General features: G+C 37.1%; 1 protein-coding gene across 1 annotated transcript in view; it reads right to left on the bottom strand.

Annotated features, from left to right (window-relative positions):
• Positions 1-25,167, bottom strand: part of CSMD3 (CUB and Sushi multiple domains 3) — a 605,915-nt gene that overhangs the window by 567,291 nt on the left and 13,457 nt on the right.

The raw sequence follows: 25,167 nt of genomic DNA, 5'->3' as shown, positions 1-25,167 counted from the left end.
GAGGACTTTAAAATAAACTTTCAGTCAAAGTTGAGGCACAAAGAACAACCAATGTCATAACTTATAAAACACTGTGAACTACATGGTTCTTTGCAGGCATAAGGCAAGTCTGGAATTCTTTTCCTGAAAAAAAGTTTAATATTTTAAAGGACTAGTTATTATAGCTTCATTAGATATAAAAACCTGATAAAGATTTATTTATAATAATGTATAAACCTGAAGCTGCATTTTAATCATCTTCCTAATCTCAGTTTTTCTATATATTATTTAAGGTTTAGATTAACCAATGTTCTCTACAAATAATAAAACCCCATGTTAAGAATACTCCTTTCTGTCTTAGATGAACTTGCAATCTCTCCTAAGAAACTAGAGGTTAACTCTTCTGTTTTCATGGAGTTAAGTAGCAAAAAGTGAACACAAAAGCACATCATCTAGAATAGTTCTTCATTAAAACAAAATTAAGAGTAATCCATACTGCATGACAGTCAGGTAAAAGGGTGACTCTAAACACAGCTACATCTAGTCGAGATTAGGAAAGTTAAAAGCAGAAGATTTTTTTGCAGGCAAAGGGAAGGTTAATTTAGATGTATAGGGCAAATTATGTTCTCAGTTTCATTTGACTGTAAATACTGAGTAATTGAAATCAGGACCTACTCCTGATTTATACCAGTGTTACTAAAGGCAGAATTTGATGCCTCTGAGGTCAATACCAAGGGTCTTGCACACAAACAATTACATTACCCTATATCAGCTCTGCAGCTATGTCAAGGATACTGCTATGTGTAAAGTTGCAGTATTTCATACAGGCTGAAGATTAACTGAATCCAGAACAAAGTAATCTTAATGGCATTAATAAATTTCCATAATGGAAGTGAAATAAGTTGCAGTAAAAGCAACAACCTTCTGAAATATATAACATGATCACTTTAATTCCAATACAGTATACATTGGCAATCAGAAACATAAACACTACCTGCATGAGTATGAAGTCATTCTAACACTCAAAGGAACCTTTGTTTCCCTTTATGACTTGAAAATACTAGAAGTTTCAGGGAAATAAATCATAGTGAATAGGTAACCAAAAAGACTGTAAAGATTAGACACAAGTGGATATTTCTAGTTTATATTTAAAAATCTTACTGTCGAGTAAATATAACTGAAAATCATTAAAAATGAAAGTAAATTTTAGATGTAATGATTTGCCATTCATTTTGCAATTTAATGTTAGTGTTTTAATATGTTATTCAGTTAAACCATTGAAAATATTAAAATTAGGCATAGGCAATATTTCAAATGGGACAGCTAAAGTAAAGTGCTTAAATCTATGACTAAGTTTCAGAAATACTTAGATTGTAACTGATTTTTAATTGTAAATGAGGTGGTTTCTGGAAACAATGCTACAATTCTATTCTGCAAATTAGAATATATCAATAGTGGAATCCAACCTGCATTAAATTAAGCTGGTCCTGATGGATTCCCACAGTAAGAAGAAATTAGTAATGTCATTAATGTCATTAGCAAGTGATATGTGTGCTGCTTGCAGCACCATTACATACATGACAAAATAATAGGACAAATCTGGCTAATAAAGCAGAGCTGGTGGATTGGTGAATTGTGAAAGAACGTTTTTATTTCCAAGACAGAAAGATTAATAACCAGTTCCATCAGGGGAAAGAATAAATTCAATGCAGGACCCACTATATTTGATTTCCTTCTTCTGCCTCAGCTTTCCTTGTTATCACACCGTAACTGACCTGGATTCACTTGTTTTTTGATTTGATTTCTATCTAGTAAAAATTTTACCAATTATTTTTAAAGAGTCAGTGAATTATTTTAAAAATTCCTAGCTTTTAATTCTTTTATCTAGACTTCCAAAGTTGATATTGATAACCAGAATATTTTATATATTGTTTTATCCAAATGACAGTTGCGAGTATATTCTCTTCTCATTTATTCAATTTCCAAATAAGAATAAACACATAAATGTAAACAAACAAACAAACAAACAAAAACCAAAACAAAACAACAACAACAAAAACCAAACAAAAAAAAAAAAACACCACCAAAACCGAAAAACCACACACACACACAAACAACAGATAAACTAGAAGAGGTAAGGTATTTGTCAAGTAGAGCAAACATGAAACTCCATTTCAGACAATGCCAAGGCTTCTCTTCCCATTTCCTGCAGCTTTCTCTTTCTTCCCTTGACAGTTTGCCCTGGCACACACACAAGGAACTCTGCCTGCAGTTGCCCCAGCAGTCTTTGGCAGGGTCACTTCTACAACACAGATTTAAGACAAAGCCAAGTATCTTCACCTTTGGAAAACTGTATAAATACTCTGAAATAAATTAATCTGTTTTTATTAGGAAAAGGGGATAAGGAGAAGCACAAACATAAAGCAGCACAGAAAAAGAGAATTAAGCAAAAACAGGAATAATTTAAAAGTGAGTGCTACAGCTTAAAAGACACTGACTCTTCTGCAAGCTACATGCTTCTGTTTTTCTACACAAAAGCAGCAATTCAAACTTCTCGATCCTATCCTCATTAGTATGACCTGGAGTGGCAACCTCACAAGCCCATTCTTCCTTATGTTGGACCTGTCAGCAATAGCAATATAGGCTGTGTTAATGAAGTTAGTGCAGTTGATGCTCTCAATGTTTAATTAGATTATCCAAAATATGGCACAAATGGAAAAAAAACCTGAAACAAGGTAGATATTTACTACCAAGAAGCACAAGAACAGCAAAAAAATGGAATTAATTCTGAAAGGGTCTTTTCCATTAATAATCCTGCAAATGTAGCAGAACCACACAGGCAGCTCACCATCGTTACTCTCTCCCTGTGCTTGCTGTCATGCTCAGTATTCCCTAAATACTTCAACTCCCAAGAATTACTTTCAGGCTCTCTGTTTGGTGTTTATGATTTTGAAACATTTCAAAATGTTGAAAATTATAAAGAACATTTATCTAGAGCTCCCCTATGCACAAACTTCTGTAATAATACAAATGTTCTTTCTTATGAAAGACCAAGTTACTTGTCATTAATGTTGTTTCAAGTACTTTCACTGAAAGAAGGAAGAGAAGAAGTAAATATAACTGACAGGCCAGTGGACAGTGGAATTAAATTTAAATTAGAGAGATAAATCCAGACAATCTCTAACAAGCACAGCAGCTATATATTTATCCACTTAAACAGTTTTCCAATTCAATATGCATAACATATTTTTTAATGAACTCATTCAAAATGCAGATCTTAGGACACAACATAAGAATTCATGAGGGAAACGCAGTGCCTAGGTCTGATTAAGAGATTTAGAAGTTCTATATTTTTACTTGAAATTTATTACTCACTGAAATTACAGTATAAAAGGTCAATTAAAAATTAAATTAAAAATGTAAAAATTAAAATTTAAAATTGTATCTGCAAAAATTACTGATTATAAAATCAGTGATCAGAATAAGCCTATATTGTGGCAACCAATCATCAAGTGTCTTTTCTGTTTGTCACTCTCAAAGCCATATTAATTTTTTCCTCCTCAATCAGTACAGGTAATTTTAACAGAAATGCATATGTGGCACTTTCAGTACTGTTAAGGTTCGTCTGAAGATGTTTGGCTTAAATCTTGTCACTCACTGTTGGCACTAATGAAATGAATAACATTCTCACTCCTAAGTCATGGATTTTTCCATTAAGTTTTTTATATGAGACTGTATTCATAAAACAACACAAGTGATAAGCGCAACTAAAAAGGATGGGTAGGGTTTTGAACAGCCTGACAGAAATTCCTTCTTTTGCAGTCACTAGAAGTATCTTAAATGAGAACAAGATTAGGTCAATACTAAGGGCTTTCAAAATCTCACCTTCTATATTATGCCAAGCAAAAAAGGATGCATCTTTTTTAAAAAGGTAGCACACTATCTACATGCTCATATTTGTATCCACAAAGCCAATAATGTTTTCTTTTAAAAGAAAAAAAAAACCTCTGTAGTCTATAAACTAGCTTGTTCACATAAGCAAGTAGCCTGCATTTTTCAATCATTCTTTTTGGCTGTTTTCAGTGAAATGAAATAATAGGATTTGCTCGAATTAATCAGTTTGATTTTCAGCAATGGAGATTACCAGGGGAAAGGGAACCTCAGTCCATCTCATTCCTGACAGTTTGATGCCAGTGCCAGCAACAGATACCCAGAGCCTGGAGAGGGGCTTCAGGTCAGCAGGACAATATCTAATGAGCAGGACAAAGCAAGTCCAGCCACTCCAGCCAGTAAGGCAGCCCCACTGGGACTCCAACTCAAATGCCTCTATTGAAACAAGCAGCATGGGGAATAAACAAGAAGAGTTGGAGATGTGCACACACCTGCAGGGCTGTGATCTTATTTACATCAAGGAGATGATGGGATGGCTCCTATGACTCAAGTGTTGGAATGGAAGGACACAGGCTCTTTAGGGAGGACTGACAGGGGAGACAAGGATGGGGTGTCACCCTCTTTGTCAACGACAAGCTGGAGCGAATGGATCTCTGCCCAGGGATGGGTGAGGAGCAAACCAAGAGCCTATGGATCAGGATTAAAGGCAGGGCAGGGATAAGTGACATAATTGTGGGGGTCTGCTACAAGCCACACAACCAGAAAGACCCAGTGGATGAGGCCCTCTATAGATAGATAGAAAGCCTTATATTCACAAGTCCTAGTCCTCAAGGAGGACTTCACCACCAATATCAGTTGGAGGGACAACATGGCAGGGCATAAGGAATCCAGGAGGTTCCTAGAATGCGTTGATGATAACTTCCTTCTCCAAGGGATAGAGCAGCCAGCAAGGAGAGGTGCTACACTGGACCTCGTTCTCACCAGCAAGGAGGGATTGGTGGGGAATGTGAAACTCAAAGTCAGCCTTGGCTGCATTGACCATGAATGGTGGAGTTTGAGATCATTATGGCAGTGAAGAGGATGTGCAGCAAGACCACAAGCCTGTATTTCAGGAGAGCAGACTTTGGCCTCTTCAAGGATCTGCTTGGAAGAGTCTATGGAAGAAAGCCCTGGAGGCAAGAAGGGCCCAAAAAAATTGGTTAATGCTCAAGGATATTGAGACAAATATGACCAGAGAGCTGGAGTGCCTCTCCTATGAAGAGAGGGTGAGAGAATTGGGGTTGTTCAGCCTGGAGAAGGCTCAGGGGAACACTTTAGAGCAGTCTTCCAGTACCTTGAGGGACCTACAAGAAACCTGGACAGGGACTTTTTATAAGGACATGTTGTGATAGGACAAGGGCTTGTGGCTTTAAACAGGAAGAGGGTAGGTTTAGATATTAGGAAGAATTTCTTCACTATGGGAATTGTGAGACACTGGAACAGGTTTCCCCGAGAAACTGTGGATGCCCCATCACTGGTAGTGTTCAAGGCCAGGCTGGATGGGACTTTTTGAGCAACCTGGTGGAAGGTGTCCCTGTTCACAGCACAGGGGTTTTGGAAGGATATGGTCTTTTAGGTCCCTTCCAATTCAAACCATTCCATGATTCTATGCTGTCCCCCTGCAGCCCATGAAGGGCCATGGTGGAGCAGATAACCATGGAAGACCCAATGTCAGAGCAGGTGGATGTGCCTGAAGGAGGTTGTGACCCTGTGGGTCACTGGAGCAGGCTTCTGGCGGGACCAGTGGTCCCATGGAGAGAAGAGCCCACACTGAAGCAGGTTTGATGGCAGGACTTGTGACCCTGTGGGGGACCCACACTGGAGCAGTTCGTGAAGGACATACACTGGAGGAATTTTTGAGATCTGTCTCCCATGGGAGGAACTCCACTCTGGAGCAGGGAAAGAGCGTGAGGAGTCCTTTTGAGGATGAAGGAGCCACAGAGATGACGCGTGATGAACTGACCACAGTCCCCATTCCCTGCCTCCCTTCACCACTGAGGGGAAGCAGGGAGAGAATCTGGGAGTGAAATTGAGCCCAGGAAAAGGAAGGGTGGGTGGAAGGTGTTTTACGATTTGGTTTTATTTCTCATTATGCTACTCTGATTTGATTGGTAATAAACTATAATAATTTCTCAAGTTAAATCTGTTTTGCCTGTGATGGTAACTGGTGAGCGAACTCTCCCTGCCCTTATCTCAATTCATGAGCCTTTTATTATATTTTCTCTCTGTTGCCCAGTTAAAGAGGGCAATGATAGAGCAGCTTTGGTGGATGCCGGGTGTCTAGCTAGGGCGAACCCACCACAGGCTTTATTTTAATACCATATGACTATAAAAAGTTGTCTGTTGCCCAGGGGATGTTTCATATAATAATAACTGAGAAACACCTGGAAAAAGAAGAAAAAAATCCCTGTAATTCAAGGAAGTACTTAAATTTAATTGCCTAATTTTAAATATGTGCTGAACTGTCATTTATTTTAATGAAACTTCAGCTTTATGCATAAGGCTATTGAAGACATTTTCTGCTGCCAAATGAAAGGTTATTCCTATAAAGAGTTAATATTTGTTTACGCTGAATGTCCTTGCTTTCCTTTGCTTTTCTCCTCTTTGTTCATTGTTTGTATTTTCAAGTGTTTTTTATATCCTCAATTTACTTAATAAGCTTTGAAAATCATCTTCTAAAAATAAGAAGAAAGAAATTGGATTTTTTTTTTCAGATAGAATTGCTTTTACTTTAAAATATTCTGGTAAATAGTCTCTGAGAAATATGCTACTGCATGCAATGCTGAAGTGTTCTATGGTATAATAATTAAAACATCAAATGCAATATATAATTGTATAATTGATGTATACATGAAAAAAATTCTTACTCAATGCTTTTTTTTTTTGTCAGTCCTTTTGCCTATTATGTTGGTTAATTTCTGAAAGAAAAACCAGTCCTTCCAAACATATGCACTTATTGCATACACATTTTCCTGCTCCTTATAAGTGGTTGGGAGAAGTGGATGTGCCGACTGCAAGGTGATTTCTGTGAAATCTACAAAATCTGGATGAAAGGACTTCAGAATTGTTGAAAAAAAAATAAATATGCTGGAGGCAATCTAAGCTTTTACCCAAGTTAAACACAAGTCACACACAGACAGGAGTAGAACAGCTCTGTTCCAGCTTACAACATGCTTTTTTTAGATGGCCCCTGGAAAGAAGGGAGGGAAAGCAACAATACTAAGGGAGCAAGTGAATGTTGTTTGTTCTGTGATACCCATGTAATTGAATCCAGCCACACAATTAATTTTACATGTTAAGAAATTTGTCTGATTCTTCAAGTCCTGTGGGAATTTTGCCACTCAGTTCAACAGGAAAAGAACAGGAAAGAGTTAACAGGATTATTTCCCTGTAAATTAAATTAAACTTGTGGGTGCAGAATCAGACATACAAGTAAAAACACACAGATAGGTATTATCTGCATAATGTACAGATATTTCATCATTTTCCCTAATATTTTGGCTCATAATCATAGAATCCTTTGCAAATATTATTTGGTCCCTATGATATTCCTTTAGGGAATGAAAAGGAGTTTTCTCTGCTTACAAAACATTTTTTTTTTTTTTGGTAAAAGTGAAGCTGTAGCAATGAATTTGAATTTTAAATAAAGGTTTGAACATTTATTTTATTATATACTATTCATTAGAAATTTTAAACATGAAGAAAATCTACATGTGGCTAGTAAAAGAATGTTTTATATGTGATGAAACCGATGCAATTCAGAATTCACATGCTGAACTAATCTCATGCAGTTTAGACCCACACACAAAGATTTTTAGAGATGTCAGCTTTATGAGAATGAATTATAAAATGCAGGATAAATATATCAGAAGCCTGCCAAGAGCAGCAGACTAAAGAGATGAGAGACTGACTTCCCATTATCAAAATGCACTGACAACAGAGCAGTAACTGTATCCACTATTTCTTGAATACTAAAATATTATTTTAGCATTATTGTTGTGAGCATTTCTTCTTAAAAGCAAAACAAATAAACAAAAAAAAAAAAAAAACAAAAAACAAACTCACACCAAAACCAAGGTCTAGCTGGTTTAGTTTCAGCAGTCATGTACAGTAAATGAAAGCAGCTCTCTCTCCCAGCAATATAGATGACAAACAAGGTCCATGTGCATGCCAAGTTTTTCTGCAGACGCTGTAGCACAAAATAGAGACGTTTAATCCCTTATAGCACAAAGAGTTGCATTGGCTTGAACTCAGCTATGAGAAACAGAGCAGTTACTGTGTTTTTGCACGTAGCCGTTTCATGCATGGCCAGTGAATTACTTCTGAGGCATTCATATTTGGGGAATTTACAAAAACAGAGGGAAGGAAGGGATAGATATCCACAGGAAAACAAGATCCACACACTTTTTAAATGCCTATCTGGCACACCAAGAAAAGTCAGAAGTAAGTGCAATTCCTTGAACAAACCATATACTTATTTGACAATAGTTTTTTAATCCTGGTTATAAAAAAAAATTCCCAAGAAACTTAGTAAGAAACTTAGGCCAAGGTATTTCAATTCAAATACGTTTTCATAATTATTAAGATATATCTTTACTACCTGCTGTTTTGACCCTTAAGAAAATGTTTTCCAGTCCTTCCACTACAGATCTCGCAAACATATAGTGATGCATCCATACATAGCAAATCACATGTCCATGATTTGTTCTGTCTACTGCATAAGTGTTGATGTAGGTGAAATATTCCTTTCACCTACAGGTTTTTTTATAAAGTACTGGGCACACAGAAGTGTTACACTAAGTTGGGGATTAAATAAGTTACTTGGAAAACCACTAAAGCAACTGGAATTCGAACCAAAGTACCTCTGAAGATTTGAGCATGTTAAGTGTGAAACCTTCAAAGTCTGCTTCACCACCATAAAAAAAATTGTTCAAAATAAACTTAAAAGCCTGGGTTCCTTTAATCAAGAACAATGAAGACTATATTCAGAAAAAGATTTGCATGAAAGTCCGAAAGAGAGTAACACAGACCAGTAACACCTGGTCTGAATCAGCATCAGTCATAACACTGCTGAATTTGGTTTTATTATTTCTATTTAATGCTTTTGAAATTGCCAAATGAAATTGTTTATGTAGATCAGAAAATGTCATATAAGTAACACTGCATAAGGACAAGGTTAGGAAGCAATGGATTGGGCATCTGAGCTACCCATTGAACTACCTTGTGTGTACTTATGTGGTAAGATCACAGAATCACAAAATTACAGAATCTGCTGAGTTGGAAGGGACTCACAATGATCATCAAAGTCCAGCTCCCAGCCCTGCACAGGAGCCTCCCCAAGAGTCAGACCATGTGTCTGAGAGTATCATCCAAATGCTTCTTGAACTCTGTCAGGCTTGGTGCTGTGACCACTTCTCTGGGGATCCTGTTCCAGTGCCCAACCACCCTCTGGGTGAAGAACCTCTTTCTAATATTCAACCTAAACCTTCCCTGACACAACTTCAGGCCATTCCCCTGGGGTTCTGTCACTGGTCACCAGAGAAGAGAGATCAGTGCCTGCCTCTCCTCTGCCTTGTGCTTCAGTGTGTTTATCCTCACTGTTGGATAAAGAGGGGTTTGGATACATAAATTTTATCTCTATGAAAATTATGATCCAGAAATCTCCTTTTTCACTGATATCTTATTTGGGGAAGAAAACAACTCAGTATTACTAAATATCTTATTTAAAAGTTCCATGGATGCCTAAAAACCCACTCTGAACATGTCTTTTGTTTCAGTATGATGGTGTTGAGACACTGAGAAGGTTAGCCTGGACTTGACCTAAACAAGATCAAGGACATCTTTTTTTCATGCCTTCAGAACATCTAGTAGGCATTCTAAAAACTCTAAAAGACTAGATCTCTGCTCTGTCTTAATCTTTTGTGTTCAAAGAAGGGCAGTGAAGAAGGTGAAGGTTCTAGAAAACATTTATTTCAAGGAGTGGCTGAGGGAAGTGGGATTGTTTTGCCTGGAGAAGAGGAGGCTCAGGGGAGACCTCATCGCTCTGTACAACTACCTGAAAGGAGGTTGTAGTGAGGTGAGGTGAGGGTTTGGTCTCTTCTGTCATGTCTCAAATGAAAGGGTGAGAGGAAAGGGCCTTAAGTTGAACCAGGAGAGGGTCAGATGAGTTATTAGAAAGAAAAAAAATCACTTAATGAGTGGTTAGACACTGGACTAAGTTGCCCAGGGATGTCATGTAGTCACCATCTCTGGAAGTGTTCAAAAGGGGTCTGGATGTGACATTTGTGGATATGGTTTAGGGGTGATTATGGTGGTACTGGTTTGATGGACTAAATTATTAAAGGTCTCTTCCAATCTTGATGATTCTGTGATTTTTATAAAATGCTATCAGGGTCACAGCTTTACTCAAAATACATCAATTCAACGTGATGCTCTGTTCCTCTTTCTGTTCTCAAAAACCTCCCAGAGAAAAAAAAAATAAACAGAAATACTACAATGAAGATTGTAATTATAGTATTCTTCCTTGTTCAGAAATTGTCACTTCTTCTTCAGGGAATTCAGTTTTCTTCTAGATTTACCTAACAGACTGTGATTCTTGGACATTCTCCAGTACCCCATTTGTAGTCATTCTATTGTTATCTGGCAAAAGGTAAGAGGAGGAAAAAAAAAAATAAATATACATTCAGATGGGAGGGAAGATCAAGAATAGAGCAAGATCAAGAATAAAATATTCTTGGTTCATGCAGTAATAACCACTGAAATAATTTTTCTTTCTGACTTATACATCAAACCAAATAATGGATATAAAGTTTTAAGTAGAATTCCCTGCCTTGAGTCTTATAATAGCTGTCGGCCAATACAACTATAGCAAACATGGACAACTGCCTGCAAGCCACAGAGAAAAAAAAAACAAAACAAAACAAAGAGAGGTAAATTTAAAGTTTATATTGATTTGAACCTGTACTGAATATAGCAAATACATTCCAGGACATAATATTTACATACAACTGAGACACTGAAATGTGAAAGTGCAAGACAAATACCAGAGCCTATATCTCCATTACTTTGCATCTGGTTTGATTTTCTACAACCTTGCAAGCCGTTTTATCACTGCAAAAGTATTACAAGAACAATTAGAGGACAGAGGTAAAAAATCATTAGTATCTTACAGATTTATTCACAATTAACAACAGCTATGTAGCGGAGAAACATATTAATATTAAACACTTTAGTATGTTATTTATTACAGCACTGATCATTACATATTAGAATGGGGGGGGGTAAAGAAAGTTTGGACCATTTATTTTTCTGGATTTCTAAATTTTGCAGCATATTGTGCAGCTAGTGTTATTTTTTTCTGCAATCCAGGGGAGAGAATTTAGTGAGTAGATGTCAAAATTACCACTCTGATGTTTGGTAGAGACATGCGTTCCACTTCTATTAAATGGAATGTGGACAAGATTACAGACCTTTATAATGCATATTTGAGAAAGATCAGGATATTTACAGACTGGTAGGCATATTTTTACCGGATATCTAACCTATCATGTGAGAATTTGTTGTTCCTTAGTTCATGCTAGAAAAAAATCCTTCAAGAAACCACAAAATTTTTCTTTATTGCAGACTGATAATTGATTAAATATGAAAAAGTTCCAGTAAAAGTATGAAGTTGTTTGTGACATTTAAGCAAAATATTTTCCATTTTGGACTTTAATATTAAAAAAAAAACCCAACAAAAAACAAACAGACTTTGAAGATAATTAGGTTATTGTTGCATGCATTTTGATTAATCATTAGCCAGTTTATTGAAACATGCTTAGAAGATTAAAAACTTTTGAAGTCCAGTTTATTTACAGGCCAAGAACTCCACAGAGATGAGGTCTGATTCTTCATCTCTGTGAATGCTTTTTTGCCATTAATGTCCTTGAAAATAGACATAAATTACTATTGCCATTGGAAATGCAAAATTATGACTTGGTTTTATTTATAGAAACTGCTTTTCAAAAGCAACAAGCAGTTGACAATTAGACCCACTGAATCAACTACATATGTAGTTTCCACCATTATTATGTGACGATATTTCTGAAATACTGACATATAGGAGGTGTATTTTGTGCTACACGCTGCACAGACAGGAAAGACACCGATTTCAATTTGAGAAGACTGCAGTCTAAACAGAACGCACGATACTGCAAGTGCATGCAGACTAGGGAGCACAAGAGTGTGGAGACTAGGGAGCACAAGGAAACAACGAGATGGTACTAATCACCATAAACTGTGGTGCTCTCAGCTCATCATCTGCCTGACAGGTAACAGGTTTGGAGAAATTGCAGCAAAGGAGCATCTTAAAAGGAATCATTCATAGAGCACGTCAAAAACCTTATATGGATTCCTTCTTTACCAGTCTCATTTACCAGACCTCCCACATATGCTGCAGAAGTACAATTATTTGTATATTTTTCTCAATACAAATGAGTATCATATGCATTTATTGTATATGTGTCCTTTCCCAATGGCTTTGACTCTATGTACATGTATGTCCCTAGTAACTAGCTCCACTTAATGTTTCACATAGTAAAGGCAAAGTTTCTCAAGTCTGTCAGAAAAAGTAAAACTTAAAAATTAAAGGCTTGTGTCACTTTCATTTTATACATTATTGCACTAGTCTGATTATTTTCTATGGAAGGCAGATCAGTACTGAAAAGTAGCATAAAACCTAACATCTTATTAGAAAAAAAATAGCAGTTTACAATAATACAAAACACCTCTTGGAGATTATTCCCTTATACCTAGTAAGATATGTAAGACAACATGGCTAGTACTTTACATTTACTCATAGAAAAGGAAAGGATTTATCATGGATCAGTGTTAACAGAGTTGTCCTGGAATCAGGAGACATGGCTTCAGCTTCCTGCTTGACCAAAGACTTCTGTAACTTTGAGAAGTCACTTCGAACATTTTAAAAATTCTTTAAGATTTTTAAAAGGTATTTCCAGACAGGCCACAGCACGACTTTGAAAAATGTAGTACCTAATACCTATTGAAATAATGGGTCTTAGACATTTAGGCTTCTGTCAGTTCCGCTAGGAACTTGCCTGGATCATTAGGTACCTAAATACCCTGAAAAAATCTGGCCCATAACTGACTTGCAGAAAGATTTTCTATCTGCAAGCAAGGTAATAGGTAATAGCGTTCCCTCATGACATTGGTATAAGGAAACATGCATTAAAGATTATAGCACTGCTAGATATTAAAGCATGGGATGGTATATCAATGTGTAAGACAGATCATTAAGAAATATCATTGCGTAATATTAATGGTGCAGTCACATCTGGAAAACTGCATACCTAGTGCCCAGCCTGTCCCAGAGATGACACTGCAGAATTAAAGGTGGTTTAAAGACTGCGACAAAAAGGATTAACTGCATTGAAAAAAAGATTTGAATGGAACTTGAAAAGACTTGAGAGAATCTCAGTGACTGAAAAACCAAAAAAGCAACCAAACTTGCAAACAAGATCTTATGTTAAATGATCTGGTCTGCTCACTGTTCTAGATCCCCTGTGCTTTCTATCAATTTACTTGAATTCACACATTAGTCTAACATGTCTTAGCTCTATTTGTTTTGCTTTTCTCCTTTTTTCTGATGCATTATCTGTCAGATACTTCGTAGTAATAAAGGTATAATAAAACTCAATATCTGTATGTGTTTAATTTCAGAATATATTTTTCTCTGTTTCTTTTTTTTTCTTTTTGTTAGTCCTGAGTTGGCTATCCTCTGTTCTCTATAGCTACTGAATAGATCAAAGGAACACTTCAAATGTCCACTGAAATACATCTGAATTTAATGTATGGCACTGCTAATGACTGAAGATTTTGCATGGACTTAATGTACTGATGAAGTACCAACTGTCAATAAACTGTGTGATAGAAGATAATCCAAAGTTCTGCAATGCATGATAGAGTTAAAAAAGTCATAAATACTCTCACAACATGACGGACTATGTCTAATCTTGCTGTTCTGGATCAGCTGTCTTTAGAATTTTTTCTGGAAACATTTTTCCTCTCCTTTTTCCTCCCTAAAAGTTCTGCTTCACATATACTGCATTTCTATTTTACTATCACTTCGTATTATCTTAGTGGACTTATGGACCAGGATTTTCCACAACAGGATCTTTGTTGCACTGTTGTATTTGAAAGTAAGCCTGTTATCCCAAAATAGAGAAGCCCACTTTTGGCATGTGAGTAAAGCAATTCAATTAGAAATGGGTAAGTTAAGGCAACTATTATAGGAAGGGGAGTGAGTCTAACAAATAACCCCCATTCTAATAATCACTATGAAACAGATAATACTATGAAGAAAGACCACTGAGAAAACTGGACCCAAGTCTTAATTACCACAAAACCTTTTACATCCCACTAACAGAATAAATGTATGTGACAGTTAATGTATTGACTGGAAAAACAAGAGCAACTAAAATCCTCATAGTCAGCTTGAAAGTTTTGAAACATATTTCAACATCCACTAACTAGAAAGGACTATCACATTTTTTATGTCTAAGCAGCATTATCAAAAAAAGTTAACTGTCAGAGACTATTAGAAAACTAGTATTCTGTGGAGGATAATTTTTCTTTACTAACATCTCAAAACAGTGACAGTATTTACTATGTGACACCACATGAAGTGCAGCTTTTAAATATGCTGCTCCTTATCAGTGGTAGAGAGAAGTGAGAATTGAATTTTTGGAATAAAAGTAAACAAATCACTGGGCAGATCATCTGCCTGGGTGTCACCTTCTCCCCTACACTCTATTTTCCTTTCCATGACTTCAAACATAGAATATTTGTGGCTTATTTTGAATGTCAGACCATGATTATATGATCATATATTGTAATTTCTTTTTAGCAATGAAAAAGAATATTTCTGTGTGTTACAGTTTTAAGCAATTAGTGCTGGATTTACATGTGTCACTACTCACATCTGTGATGTCTGTTTTGCTATGGACCTGAAAGCCTGTGAACTCAGCAATGGGCCCAATGAACTGTGCAATGCTGAAGTATAGTGCTGTTTGGTTCAGTATTTGACTGTGAAAAGAACTACATGTAATCCAGAAACAAAGTGGTAGGTATGGCACTCTTTGAGACACTATGTTTTAGACAATTGTCAGGGAACTTTTATTTAATTATTTTAAATAATTAAATTTTATTATTTATTTATTATTTTAATTACTTAATTATTTTAAATTTTTAATAATTTATTTTATTTAATTATATTTTCCCCTATTGAAATAGCAAATGATAATTTAAACTGATTGATATGCTAATTTCTTTAATGACTCACTTTAAAGTTTTTACCTAGTGTAGAATATGTGAGGCAAATAACAGCTTCATTAGAAACGCTTTCCTTTGTTCTATACATATTTAGGTATATATGAACATGGATAGAATTCTGCTTCAAAGAGCATTTTAACTTTTTGTCACTGCTAGGACAGTAAGGTTCTGGCATTTCCCTTCATAAAGACTAATAACACCAGCTGCCTGAGATATTTTTCCAGATAGTAAACTCAAGAATATATAAGCTAAGAAATGTCATAATGACATATGTCCTTATTTTCAAAAGCTGCAATGAAAATGTCCTTGTAGGATGAACAGTTTCTCTATGAGATATATTAATATGTTATTTATGTACTGCATGAAAACCAGATCACCATCTAAAGGAGGTTGCTCAAGATAAGGCAGAACTAAGGTAGAATTGAAATCTGGTAATTCTGCTGTAAACTTCTTTAGAAAGTCTATTGCCAGCTGGAGAGAAAAAAATAAAAATAATTTTTAAAAAGTTACAATAAATCTGCTTTAATGACTTTGCATTGAGATCTACAGATGGCTCCCTGAAGCTCCAACTCCCCATTACATCTCAACACATTTGCAGTTCAGACATTTTCACTAGCCAAGGCACTTGTAACTGCACACAGATTAACTTCTTTTCATTATGTTCCTCTTAGAAAAAACCTCCCACTCCCTTATCATTCACAGGTCCCTCAACGTACAAATATTTTCATACAATACAATAACTGGCATGAGCCACAGAGATCCGTGAACACACTAGGGTAAGGCAGCTGGCTGCTAAAGAAACTGGCCTTCATTATGACTGCATTTTCTTGTTCTTGTCTATTGGAGGAGAAAGTATAGGGGCTGTTGCCAAAAGCATTATTAGCCTGAGAAATTTTCTGTAAGTTTTAGGCAAAGTAACAATGATAGGACTACTAAAGCCATCCTCAAACATTTCCTATGCAGTGAGAAAGCGAAGAGTTGATTTTTACTGAAATTTTGTATCACTCTTGGCTTAACTTTTCTGACTAGCTTGGTATAAACTGGTGAAACTTAATTGTGAATTACTGCTGATGTTCTTACCATGGTGTAATTTAGCTCTTATATCGAGGGAGGGAATAAAGGTAGAAAAAAATCTGTTATGTTATACAACAAAACACTAATAGGAGAATACAGATAGAATGGGCAAACTTCATACAGGCAGAAGAAAACATCCTAGGAAAACGAAAAGCATAAAGATAATTTGAAAATAATATGATGTTTGTATGCAAATAAGATACTGATGATCTTCCTTTTTTACACTATATTCAGCTAATTTGCCATGAGGCAATGTAGAAAGTGATAACAGTGAGCTAGTATAGTAGAAAACCTTTGAATGTTCAAAGGAGACATTCAATCATTTAAGGCTCACAATATAATGTAGTGTGAAATTGTTATAATACGGTGGGAAACGGCCTAGTTAGCACAGAGGATGCTCCACTCTGCATGGCTGCTTTCTGCTCTGCGCAGGAGCATCCAAGCTCCCCGCAGGTCCACGCGCTCTGTACAGGTGAGCAGTTAGGCTAGTTCATGACAGACAAACCTCCCTGCTGAAGAGACAGAACAAGAGGAAGATACCTAAAAGAATTGTATGGCTTGCTATTTATTATGGAAGTAATACTTTTAATCCAAAAGACCACAAAGGGTATAACGAACTGAAATTCATACTGTCTCTATGGAGCCACATCTCTGGAGTCGGGCCAGAACATGTTGCCCTAAATGCTCACACAAGGATTATTTGGCTCTTTTTCCTTCTTTCTCACTCCAACAGGGAAAGTCATCCATTGTTTGCAAAAGCTCATAATTATGCTGAGGCAAAAAGAACCCTTAGATCTCTTCTCAAATATGAAGAGACCAACCAACCAACCAACCAATCAAAAACCTACCATAAAGTTTATAATGGAAACAGTAACAAATATTGATTTTAGTGAGGTTGCCTAAGCAGTTTCAATACACAGGTGTTCAAATTGCCTTGGGGAGAAGAATATTTCAAAGGCAAAACTAAGATTCTTAATTTAGTTCCACAACCTACAGTGCATTTTCTCAAACTGCAGAAACAATCAACAATTACTTTTTCCTACTACTTTTGCGAGTAGAGAACTTATTTCTCAAATTTGTATGAGTCTTTGAAATCTGTAGTATAAAGGCACTTGGGGAATCCTCCCTTTTTTCTTTCATTTTCTGAAACTCGACCTTTTTTTTTTCTTTTTTAGGAACTGATAGAAATAATAAGTTTTCAAAATATGCTATTACAGCAGATTGAGTTCACAACCATGAGTAAGTGCAAGAGGAAACAGACATGCTCGTATGTCTATTCTGTAATTGTGTAACAGCAATTCAAGAACCTGCTGCCCCTCAGCTGAAATGTGCTGACTGATTGTAGCAAGTAAATTATTTCAGCACTTTTAACTGTGTAAGTTTGTTTATACTGTGGTATTCCCTGAATTGCAAGAATGCACATGGAGAAAGTTCTGCGCAGAAGTTGACACAGATAGTCAGCAAGCACAGAAGGATGAGACACTGAGCAGACTCATGGCTCTAAATGGCCATGATGATACAGTTGCTTGGTTGCGGTTTTAATTTCTTGTATATTTAAGCATTTTAAATAAGATTATTTGCTCCACTAGGCAGCAGGAAAATGTCTGATTTCAGATGCAAAACATGATATATTAATGAGCTCAAACTCAGAAATAAGCCATAAATAAATGTAATGAAATGTAATACAGTTACGAAAGTGGGATAACTCTCAGAGAAAAAAAAGTATCTCTTTTATGTATGAAAGAACTCCTATTCTGGCAATTTTGAAAATATTTCACTGTCTCATTCCCAACTTGTACAGTAATAGCCCCAATACTGAAACATCAGTAAAATGTGTGCTTAAATCTCATTGAAGCTGGCAGAAATGATGCATTATCTGAAAGTTTATTTGAAGAGTGGTGTGTTTTTTTCCTCCTAGTGAAAAATCTAATTCCCAGAAACTTAGTTTCATAGAATCACAGAATCAACCAGGTTGGAAAAGACCTCTGAGATCATCAAGTCCAACCCGTGACCCAACATCAACCAGTCAACTAGACTATGGCACTAAGTGCCACATCCAGTCTCTTCCGAAATACCTCCAGGGACACTGAATCCACCACCTCCCTGGGCAGCCCATTTCAACATCTAATTACTCTCTCTGTAAAGAATTTCTTTGTAATGTTTAACCTAAACCTCCCCTGGTACAGCTTAAGACTGTGCTGTCTTCTCCTACTGCTGGTTGCCTGGGAGAAGAGACCAACCCCCATCCCGTTCCAACCTCCCCTCAAGTAGTTGTAGGGAGCAATAAGTCTCCCCTGAGCCTCCTCTTCTCCAGGATAAACAGCCCCAGTCCGCCAGCTGCTCCTCATAGGACTTGTGCTCTAGTCCCTTCACCAGCCTTCAATACAGTTTGATCTAGAAGATTGGCTTTTTTGTGCTGTCTGCATGGATCTGGACTCATCCAGCTTCTCAGAATAGTTATAAAACAAACCATTTATTACTGTTTCCTAATGTGCAGATATGAGAAGATATTACTTGCTCTTTTTCACTTTGCTATTTATGTAACTGAAAAAATATTGCAATACTAACCCTTGAAAGGGCATATAAATAGATTTTTATGAATAATTATTCATGATTTCCATCTGTTTAAAGTAATTAAAGCAGATGATATTTGACCCACTAACTTCAAGATTTTATTTTTTGTTTTTCTCTAGCAAAGGACAGTAGCAATTCCCTTGAAGCCAATTTCTTATAGAACTGTAAAGAACTGAAGACTTCAAAGTGCATTTCGAACTGCAATATATATACTGACTTTTTTTGGCAATGTAGTGATAAACTGCATACCAAAGTACCTGAAGTTTTACTAACCCACAGATAATTAAGCTGTTTAACAGAGAAATTATCTTATTCTGTTTTTCTCCTGATCATTATCTTCAAGAATGCTGTTTTTTGGTTTGGAACTGTGCATATCGTATTTCACTCATATTTATTAATTTTGTATTCAAACAATAAACTAAGCTCATGAAAATTCTATACTGAGGAGACTCCAAAGCAGTAGTTAATGCAGTTTTTGGCAACAGTAAGTCATAGTGATAAGCAGACCAAAAAGTTCTCTGTGTTTCTGTAACACCAGAGAAATACATGTCCTCAATCTTCAAGATCGCAATCAGGTCAAACATCTGCACTGTAATAACAGCGTTTTCTTAGAATCAGATTTAAATGGTTTCTCAAAGGGCTATAAACAACCTCTGCTTCCATTCAGTCCAGATATGTATCAACCTGTGAATACCTAATTTTCACATAATATTATGTAAAATGATCTTGCTCTTTTAAGCAGACTGAGCTCAGATGTAGCTTAAGCAGAGATGAGTGGGTATGATGTTTTTGTTTTGAACTAAAATAATGCCAAACAATACCCGGATTGTCATAGAATTAGGATTTTGCATAACTATGTTGTATTGTTCTCTGTAAAACACACAAAAATAAAGTTTTCCTGTGAGCATGTACAGAGTTTGCAAAATACAAGGTAGAACAAACATGAGCGAAACTGTCAACACTGTTGTCTTTTTTCATGGAGAGCAAAAATCTTCTTCTGGATTGATACAGGCTATTCTGTAGGAGGTAAATAAGATTGGAAGAAGTGGTACAGGAGAGGGTTTCTTCTAGTTTAACACAGCTGTGGAAACAGGCTCAGAGAAAAGATGGAGATAGTGAATGTTAGAGCATCTTTTGAGGAGTCTCTGTGCTTCCTATCTTTTTTTATTTTGCTGAACGTTGCCACTTGCCATGGGGCAGAGAGGGAGAAGCAAACACTTCTGATGGATTGATGCACTGAAGCTCCATGAATTATCCTTAAACTAGTCCAACAATTACAAGTGTTCAAAACACGTTGAGCAATTGTGATTAATATCAAATTTCCTTCTCTTCTCTGCTCCCCTCTCCTTTCTCTTCCCACATTGAAACAAACAACTGAACTAGTACAAACTTACAAGAAATGTCTTACTCAACTACATCTGAACTGTTTCGTTTTCATCCATTTATTGCAAAACAGGGACTTGACTTCATGACTGGTCCAACTGACCTATTTTTTCCCTTTGATTTTTTTCTTATCTGAAGAAGTTCAAAGCTTTGCACAGCTTTGCACTTTTCTATATTCTCCTGTGTACTACAGTTGTGTGTATTTATCCTTCATCTTGAATAAGTCTTTATTTTAATCTTCAGCATCTTGTAACTTTTCCGAAACTTTCTATGTAGATTTCTCCAGGCTCATATTCCTCATTGTAGTGGTTTGGACCTTTGTTTTCCCCAGAGGATAAGAAAAGTGGTAGACCCCAAGGGGTGGAAACCCCTGGAAGTTTTGAAATTCTGTCCAATGAGCGCTCCTGCAGAAATGTAAACATACCACAACCAAATGGAAGAGAAGAGTTGTAGTTTTAGGTTAGAAGAAGGAGGCCATGTTGTGAGCCACGAGGAAGGGGCTCTGAGCCCCACAGGGGGGCTTTGGCCCCCAGCCCCAGCGGGGGGCCTGTGGGGACCTGGAACAGCATAATGCTGGGCTAGGTGCCTATAGTTATGCTGGGAGATGTTTTCTCCATCGTGGGCAGTGGCCGTGGCAGTGGCCGGAGAAAGCAGCAGCCGGCACTGACCAGAGAAATGGTGGCAGAGAGCCAAGACAGATTAAGAACTGAACCGAAGAAGCAACAAGACATGCAGCACACAGAGAAAGAACTCCTGGAAGGAGAGCCGAGGAAGAGAGAGTCAGCAGCTGAGTTCTACAGAGTTCTTGGGGGTAAGAACTGATACCAGACCCCCCAAAACTCCTTTGAGACCTCCTGGAAGGAGGAAGTTGATAGACTCTTACTTGAAAGAGCCTTGAAGTGCAACATGCACTGCAGAGAGGAGCTGAGAAGCTCGGTCGTCCTGAGAGCTCAGCCAGGACGGAGTGTGGGAGGTTGATCTTGAGGCCCTCCCTTGCTGCAAGCTACAAAGAAGCTCGCAGCCTGAGACAGGGCACAGAGGCCCTGCAAGGAGCTTGAATCTCCTGGAGATACCAGACCGTCACGAAGACCCCCTGTGCTTCGTGATATGACGTGGGGTTACGACCTTGTCTGGGGTTACGAAGCCCACGGAAGACCCCTCGTTGGAGAGACGAGTGGCCGAGGGGGATACCCCCCTCGTGTGTGCTGGCAGAGATCCAGCTATCAGCTGCTGCAAGAAACAGAAAGAGAGAGAACCTACTGCCTTAGAAGATGCTGCTGCTTAGTGACTGCTACTCTGAAGAAGCTGCTGCCCTGAGAGACTGGAAGGGATCTGTCCTTCTTTCCCTCCTGGACTTTTATTTGGAGGGGAGAAGAGATCTGATCCATTGTAAATACTTATGTCATGGTAGAGATAGTTGTAGTCGTGTGTATAATGTATTGTAGTATTTATTTGTACAGTCATTGTAATATATTCCCTTTCCCCATTCTGAGTCTGGTTGTGTTTTGTCTGGAAAAACCCATCTCACATTGGGTTGAGATGTGGGAGGGGGGACGGAGCTAGGGAATTGGAATTTGGGCTATCTCAAACCATGACACTCATCTTGGAAGAAAATACTGTATCATTTATCTAAATTTTTCTATAAACTCTTAATTAAATTGCAGCAGTCTTATAAAGGAGTAGTTTCCTCCTGGTTTTCTACAGTGCTAAGGAGCTCTTTCCTACACAGCAAGCACCACCAATGCCACTGTGTAATTTATCACTGAGCACTGGGTAGTCAACACACCTTCTAAAACAGTCACTTTACACTAGCATTTAGAAGCAGCTGCCTTTTAGATTAAACAGATCTATTATTTAATAATTCTCAGAAATGCCCCTCAGAAGATTAGAAAAGGAAGTCTAGGAGGTTATTTAACACACTCTGCTTAGAGAATTCAGACAGCAGACTGTAATTATTCAAATTAGAATTCAGCCAGAAGATGAAGGCTAATAACAATCTTCTGTGAAAAATACCGTGCAATCTTCCAGGACAAGACATGCCAGAAACATTTTCTCTGAAACATGGCAACTACAAGAGCTCAGTGTCTTTAACATTTTGCTTGGAATAGTAGTTTAGTTCAAATTCTAGAAAGTGCTTCCAACAGAAACAGGACCATTTCCTGAAACTCCAGAAATACATTTTTTAAGTGTGTTGTAAAAGTAGTACCTCAAAAGTAATATGAACAGCGTTCTGATTTAGAAAATATTCATGGTTCTTCTGTGTAACAAAGACGGCAAATATATGGGCTGCCCTCTCCTCCAGTGGTTTTGGGTCTTTAGTTTAAGCTGCCATACAGAAAAAGGAATTCTAGGTACAGATCCATTAATCAGAAAAATAATCTTTTTAAGTTTAGTCACTGTCAACATACAAAAATCTTTTGTACAAGACTCCCACCAAAGGTTATTAAAAACAATTTACCACAGGACAGATGAAAGTTCCTTTTATGAACTTAAAGATGGTCAAAATACAAGACACAGAGTAGGGCTTAATGATCACTTGCTTAGATGATGAATCAAGAGTGAGGTTGTCCCAGGATTAGGGATGGGATCAGTCTTCCTTCCCATCTGGAAGGAAATTCTCAACAGAGGATCCTCAACAGAGTAAGGAGTGCAGTGAAATTTCAAAGACTGGAGATGTTGTTAAAGATCCCTGATGATGCACCAATGTTGAGGAACTCCAGAATGTCCTCACAAACTGGATGAGTGTGCAATGCATAAGCAGATGAGTTTTAGAGACTAATATGCATATAGGAAATTATAACTAAATGATACCTCCATGATGCTGAAGTTGGAACTCAGAATTCTGACCTCAGACACACCACTGAAATTACTGACTTTGTGTTCCATGGCACTTCCACAATCAGGAAGAGTAAGACAAAAGAGTAAGATGAAGTGAAACTCATCCCTTACCCGTATCTTCAGCACTGCCTGGAATTCTAATCGCCATGTGTCAAGAAAGGCAGAGTGATATTAAAGAAGATACAGAGATGGGCAAATAACTGATCTTGGCACTGAAGTAGTTGCTTTACAAGCAAAATTAAAATTCCAGGTCTCTTTCTGGAGAGGTAGTAGTTTGGAAAGAAGGTATCAGAGCGGTATATTCTCGTTTTCAGTCCGGGTATTTCTTTAAGTTTTGTCACTCCTTGCTGTGGGAACCTTGGAGAAATGGATTGCATTCTCATAGCAAACCACAAAGGCAAAAATGCTAGAGGATATTCTGTTTCCTTGAAGGGCTACTGTCACGTGTGAAAGCTGTTCTATAGCACAGCTGTGTGCCCTGGCTGGTGCACAGAGATTATGTGGAGATGGAGTAAGGCTGGTATGTCTGAATCATCCATCCTAAGCAACGTCTGCAGAACAAATACTCTCTAGCTTTTCAGGTGGTCATAGCCTGGACACACTGGGGAAGATTTCAGAGTAGGGGGAGGGGGAATTAAAAAGACATTGAGAAAAAGCTCTTCCAGATAATCTTAAAGACTATGATCAAAAGTCTGGTAGATAATGGAGTTTCTACATTAAGGATTTGTAAATTAGAGTCCATAAAATTACTCTTTATTATTATTCCCCTTAATTTTCTGGAGAAGTTTTCTAAACATATCATCCTGTATTTCCTCCTCCCTTCAGGTGCAGAACATTTTAGCACAGGGGACAGTATTAGGGCAGTGAAATGACAATTTCTGTATTTTTTGTTGGTGTGGGATTTTTTTGCCGTGCCAAGTCAATGACAAATTTCTTCTGTGGTAATGCCTCATTGACATATTAGAAATGGTTGATTGTATCTGTTCAGTCATACTTTAAAAGAAAGGTGACTCAAAAAGATTGAAAAATGGAGGTAAGTTAAACTTTTAAGCACCACTGGCTGCTTTTTACAGTTCCACAGAGGATACTACATCTTTCTTCAAATAATTTTTTGTCACTCCTGCCTCCATAAGTGGATGTCTGGAAGAAAATATAGCATTGCTACAGTTTAGCATTTCCAACATAAAGTTCCTTTTTTCTTCCTTTCCAGAATTTATATATTTAACTCCATTGTGAAGATTGAGACAGATAAAGAAGCTTTCAGCAGAATTACAATACAGGTAATTACGGGTCTGTCAGCATTTCCATTATGAACTCCATTTAGTATTAAGGGCTTAGCATTTTCCATCATTTCAGAAAATGTCAAGCTGAAAGCTGGTATGCAGATTAGCAGCCTGGATGCAAATTTGTTTACACAAATATTTAAATCTGTTCAGCTGTTTTGATCTAGAGATCAGCCAGAAACTTAAACTCTCAGGGTTTCTCATGTGTTTCTGCCAAATTTTAGACCAAATAACAGTTAGAAAAATGTGATTGGTTACCTGTTGACACATTTTCTTCGAAAATTTTTATATTATTTAAGCTTTAAAATGGATTTTAGATTTCCGGTTCATCTTGCAACTCTAGCCTTTATCCTGCCATCTTTGTAAATGAATGATGATTTAGAATAGGATTTGAAACTATAATAAAACATGATAGCAATCTTGAAGTCTGAAACACTCACTCACCTTCATAATACAGTGAACAGAAAAGGACCAAAGCCTGTAAGGTTTTTGAGAGTGTCAGTAACTTAGACACCTAGATCTAATACTATTTTAGGGTACTGGCAAAAAGAATCTGATGGAGTTCAACTGTTACAGTTCTTCAATTTCATCAATTTAGTCCTATGAATGGTTTAAACAGTTTGGATATTTTGCTTTTTTTATCAATCTGCTCTGTTCTGCTAAAAGTCAATGACAAATCTTCTTTTCAGTTCAGTGGGGACAAGCTCTAAAATAATCTACTGGTAAATATTTCAATAAGGTTATAATTGAATGGATGATCACTCTTATTCAAAAATAC

Source organism: Chiroxiphia lanceolata, chromosome 1 (assembly GCF_009829145.1).
Source record: "Chiroxiphia lanceolata isolate bChiLan1 chromosome 1, bChiLan1.pri, whole genome shotgun sequence".
Taxonomy (NCBI): domain Eukaryota; kingdom Metazoa; phylum Chordata; class Aves; order Passeriformes; family Pipridae; genus Chiroxiphia; species Chiroxiphia lanceolata.
The sequence above is the reverse complement of the archived record's forward strand: the minus strand, read 5'-3'. Positions and strand labels throughout refer to the sequence as shown.